The sequence below is a fragment of the Zingiber officinale genome, chromosome 3A, assembly GCF_018446385.1.
Source record: "Zingiber officinale cultivar Zhangliang chromosome 3A, Zo_v1.1, whole genome shotgun sequence".
Taxonomy (NCBI): domain Eukaryota; kingdom Viridiplantae; phylum Streptophyta; class Magnoliopsida; order Zingiberales; family Zingiberaceae; genus Zingiber; species Zingiber officinale.
In genome coordinates, this window is record NC_055990.1 from 52,659,850 (window position 1) to 52,665,849 (window position 6,000).

A 6,000-nucleotide genomic window follows, 5' to 3' on the forward strand; every position below is an offset into this window, starting at 1 on the left:
AGGTTTTCAAAAGAATTTTAAAACCATTTTCAAAACCAATATCCAACCATATTCTTTGTTCTCAATGCACATGACTTGTGCATTAGCTTTCCCAATGATTGAAAAACACATAACTATATGTTTTGATGAATCTAAAACTCAACAAGATGCACTAAATCAACATCTTATGTTTTGTTCACCATCCTAACATCTCACTTGTATCTGATGTGTACTAAAACACATACAAGTCACCTTATGGTTCTTTGTGAGATGTATATTTGATTTTGCCCTAAACTAAGGGATCATGGGATCATGGATATCTACCAAGGCATTTTGATGGTCATGAACATCCGCCAAGGATGTTACTTGTTAGTGAATGCCATTGGTCCTTAATTGTAAGGAATTAAACATGATGCATGATATGTTATGACATACATCAAAAAGAAATAATTTTCAAAAGAAAATTTCCTATAACTACATGATGTATGTATGATGTGACATGATATTTTTTATATTTTTCATAATAATCATTAATGTAAAAATAAATATGATGTCATGACATATGATGGACAAACAAATCATGACAAATTAGCATAAATAAAATACCTAGATTACCTATCTAAGTGTCCTTAAACCTTAGCTAATCTTAAAATTAAATCCTAGATTGTCCAATTTCATCAAGAAAGTGTCAAACCCCAACTTGACATTTCTTTAATCTCTTGATTTATTTATGCCAATTAAAATTAAGCACATTCCTCAAATTTTGACATATTTATCCTTCCAAAGGAGTAATCACCTTATATTTTAAGCCCGCATTTGCCCTTGACTCTCTAAGAACATACCAAAATCCCAACTTGGTAGTTCATATGATTCTCCAAATTGTGCCAATTTAAATTAGATTCAACTCCTCAAATTTTGACACATTTTACTCTTTCAAAGAGTAACACTAATAATCCTTTTCATTTTCAAAGATTAGTGAAACCTTGAAAATGCTCTCCTAGTGCCAACTTCATCAAGGTAGGGTTCACTACCCTTCCAAATAGAGTTGACACTCTCTAGACCCATCTAGAGTGCAGAGAATATGCTCCTAGGAACCCAAAACCTATTGGTACTCCTTAGATGTTTTAGGTACTCACTAGGGATAACTTACTTAGTCACCTTCCTAAGGACCTTTCTATGCTTCTTAGAAGCCTTGGTCACTTCTACTAGGTCACTTCTAGGAATAACTTCCCTTGTAACATTCTTTGTGACTTTATTAGGCCTTTTTGGAGCCTTAGTCACTTTTACTAGATAAACTTTAAGGATGACCTCCCTTGCGACCTTGTTTGTGACTTTGTTAGACTTCTTAAAAGTCTTAGTCACATTGGTCTTGTTAAAAGTACTCTTAAGGATTCCTTCCCTAGTATCCTTGACTTGACCTTTACACCTAAGGTTGGTCCCATGGCTATATGGAACCTTATGAAAAAAAGTCACATCCTTCTCGACTTTAGGTTTGTATCCCAAACCTCTATAGCCATTGGATGACTCTTGTCTAGCTTTTCCTAGGTTATGCTCATTTTGACCCCTAAGCATGTTTTCCATTCTTGCTAGAGTCCTTTCTAAATTATCAAGTCTTGTCCTCAAGCCTTGATTTTCCTTAACTTCTTGAGCATTTCTATTCTTAGGCATATATATATATATATATAATCCTTAAAGTTATTGCCTAAGATACTATCTACCTTCCTAAACTTAGGTGTGGTAGTTCTAGCATGAGGAGGAATGTATTTTCCCTTAACGCTATCATGCTTCTATTAGTTAGAGCCCTAGAGCCAATCATATGATGATTGTTGTATGGACTCATTGTATCATATTCCTATGTATATAAAGGTATTTGTTTTGGTTATTATACTTACTTGTATTGGTGCCAAATAACTAAGTATAATAGCGTCCTTGAGTAGAAGGTTCTTATCTATATCAATCGATTGGTTGAATCGATAGTGAGATGATGTAGAGAACACTACTCTTAATCATTCCAAGTCAAGTATTAACATTCAGGGATAATGTTAATGCGACGAGACTAGCATGTAGGTCAACTCGATGACTTGATCTCACAAGTCATGGATATAAAGATATCAAGTTGACACATGGGTATGCATTGGAGAATGTATATTGAATGACCCGCCATGAGAAAGTATCATGGATCGTTATATGAGTGTCATATACTTTCTCTTGTGGCTATTAGTATAACTATTAGTCCTTGGACCTGAAGTCACCATGGTTCCCTACATAAGGAGTTGCATACTTTGGCTTCGTCAAACGTCACCCGTAACTGGGTGGACTATAAAGACGATTACTGGGTATGTAACAAATTAAGCGGAGGGATGTGACTGATGTAGATGAGATCTATCCCTCCTATATATAACGGGAGTGACATCGTTATTCTTGATAGAGTGAAACCACTAAGTGCATGACCATCCCCAAATGAGTCAATATGAGATATTGAGCTCTTGATTATAGTGAGTCTACTTGGAGTTCAAGATTTAGATTGATCAGAGGATGACACCGTCTATGCCTCAAATTGATCAATCTAGATGTCAAGGATAGAAGGACACTTGTCATATATTGTGAAGGGTCACAATTAGTAGTCACAAGGTGATGTTGGATCTCAACATTCTTGTAACTTGGGTAGTAATGATGTGTTGCTAGATACCGCTCATTACTTATGCTTCTAAATGGGTTTAGGAGCATTGCCAACGTTACAAGAACCTATAGGGTCACACACAATGGGCAATTAGATGGAGATTAGGTTCATTTGATATATCTAGAGGATTAGGTTCATGTGATGAACCAAATTGGATTAAGAATAATCCAAATTAGATTAATTGAGTAAGACTCGATTGAGTTAGACTTGAGTTAGACTCAAGTGAGGCTTAATGATGATATTCATTTAATTTTGAATTCAATGATAAATGGAATTCAATTTGAATTTTAGATTCAAATTTCGAATGAGTTTCAAAATGGCCATTTAATGAAGAATATTAAATACTCATTAAGGCTCATTAATGAGACTCATTAATGGTGTTAATGAGCATTAAGTATTTTCATTGGATGAAAATACTTAAGCCATTTTTTTACTCTTATTTTCATTATCGATCATTATTATTCCTCCTTGATTCTTCTTCTCTCCCTCTCCTCCTTGGCCGAAACATCCAAGAGTGCTAGCACACTCTAGGTGTTTTTCTCCACCTAATCGTTCGTGTGGATACACATAGAGGGGTATTCACTTGACACCCTTGAGATCTGGCATCTTCTTGGACGAGCGGGATAAGCGAAGGGCTTCGCTACAAAGGTATATTTTTCTTCCATGTAGATCTAGGACTAGAGAAACTTGAACACGAAATTACGAAATTTTATCTTCGCATGGATCCTGTGGCATGGGACTTTGGGGTTTCCGCAACGCAAAAAGCGGTTTTTGCGGCTCGAAAGTCCCAACAGTGGTATCAGAGCCACGTGCGAAGCGTCTACGAGTTTCATTTTTGTTTTTATGAAAAACATTCAGATCTGTAAGTTTCTGTATATTTATAATTTTTATAGATTTTATGGGTATTTTTCTCGTATAGGCGAAGCAACAAGTGTTTGGACACTTGTAGGCTTCGACTACTGAGAAAACCTTTCCGAAACGGCAAGGTTTCGCTCAAATCATTTTGGGACAACGGCTTAAGGTGCTATAAGATCATCTTAGGACACTCGTGATATTCATTTCATGAGAAGGGGTGCTGCCCCTAACCCCACAAGGGGCATTGTCTCGCGATCGCGCCCGAAAATCGCTAAACGGGACCGCCGAGAAATTTTGACTCATAAAATTGTAAAAATAGTAGTAAAATTACAAAAATTTATAAAAAATACATAATTTATAATTATGTATAATATTGTGATGGTCATGATCCAAAAACTTCAATTGGATTGGTTAAATTGTGTTGTAATTCATAATATGGCCTGCGTACCATTTTGTGTGTTTGTGCGTGTTGTATATGATCGCGACCTACGCGTCGTGCCTTCCTTTATTTTATATTCCTGTTATAAATAGTTTAGACTCAAATATAACTCGAATTTCAAATTTGTAATGTACAAAAGAAAATTGGAGCGGTGGAAGGTCCACTCGAGACAGAGTTATGAGGAGGGTGCGAGCAACACGTGGCGATCAAAGGGAGGAGCTTGAAGAAGTTGTTGACCCTAGGTTGACCATCTGATCTTCTCATTGGCTTGAGAAGATCGTAGTAGGGCCATGACTAATCAAAAATTAAATTTAATTAATTGCTTGTGTGTGTGTATGTGATGCATGCTAGAGTAGAGTAATTAATTAGTGCTTTAACGATTAGATTAGATCTAAATCGCATATATGATGCACCACGATTAGATTAGATCTAAATCGAGTATATGATACACATCAACGATTAAATTAGATCTAAATCACGCCAACTCGAAATGCCTACCATGCCGTGATACCCATCACTACCTCGATCACATGTTGTTGTTGAATCTGCCAAAGCAGAGCAACACATATTATCTTGGTAGTGTGCGGAGGGACAATCTTGGTCCCGCCTATCAACGCATGGGTGAGTACAAACTCAATTAGATTGAGTAAAACTAGTTAAACTCAATTGGATCGGGTTTAACTATAGGCATTTTCCAATGGTTGGTAGATAGGTCAAAATCACGTTTATATTAACTCTTGGGCGATTTAGCCAAAGCTAACTCAAGTTTTAATATACATGCGGATCTTGATCCTATAAACAAGAGTTGCATAGAGATGTAATTGGCAATTAGTTACCTACCGATCATACTAAGTCTTAGGCGATTTAGCCAAAGCTAACTCAAGGCGTAGTATGATGTGGATCTTGTCCCACAAGAATTATAGCTAGTTGGTTAGAATCTAATAAGTGTGGTTTGACTGCATCCATGACTTGATTCTACAAAATTTCTATAATTCAGTGGGAGCATCATTTAGTTAAAGGCCTAATTAAATGATTAGTGGAATATTATTATTTATTTTCTGTATTTTCTGTTATAGATTACTATGTCATCAAACACGAACACCTTCTCCCTGCGTTCTGTCCTTGATAAGGACAAGCTCAATGGAGCTAACTTCCTGGACTGGTACAAGAACCTGAGAATTGTTCTCACACAGGAATGAAAACTATACGCTCTGGAATAGCCCATTCCCATGGCACCTCCTGTCACTGCCACGCGAGCTGACTGTGATGCTTACAAGAAGCATCAAGATGACGCATTAGATGTGTCCTGTCTTATGCTCGCAACCATGAACTCTGAGCTTCAGAAGCAACACGAGTTGATGGGTGCTTATGATATGGTTGAACATCTTCGTCAACTATATCAAGGACAAGCTAGGCACGAGAGATTCGAGATCTCTAAGGCACTGTTTCAGTGCAAGATGCAAGACGGGACTCCCGTAGGTCCATATGTACTTAAGATGATTGGGTACATAGAAAACCTACAGAGGTTGGGATTTCCACTTGGCCAAGAGCTGGCCACTGACTTGATCTTGCAATCCTTGCCGGATAGTTACAATCAATTTGTTCTAAATTACAACATGAACGAAATTGATAAACCCCTGCCCGAGCTATTAAGCATGTTAAGAACTGCTGAGCTGAACCTTAAGAAGGTAAAGCCCAACACCATTTTGATGGTGTAAAAGGGCAAAGGCAAGGGTAAGCCTAAAGGCAAAGGAAAGTCCCAAGCCAAGGGCAAAGGCAAGGCACTGAAACCTAAAGGAGGGGTTGCCAAGGATGCTACCTGCTTCCACTGCGGTCAGACCGGACACTGGAAGAGGAACTGCAAAGTCTACCTGGAAGATCTTAAGAAGAAGAGAAGTGAGACTTCTACTTCAGGTATATATGTTATAGAAGTCAATCTATCTATTTCTTCATCATGGGTATTAGATACCGGATATACTTCTCACATTTGTACTAATGTGCAAGCGCTGAGAAACAGCAAAGCATTGACGAAGGGCGAGGTGGACCT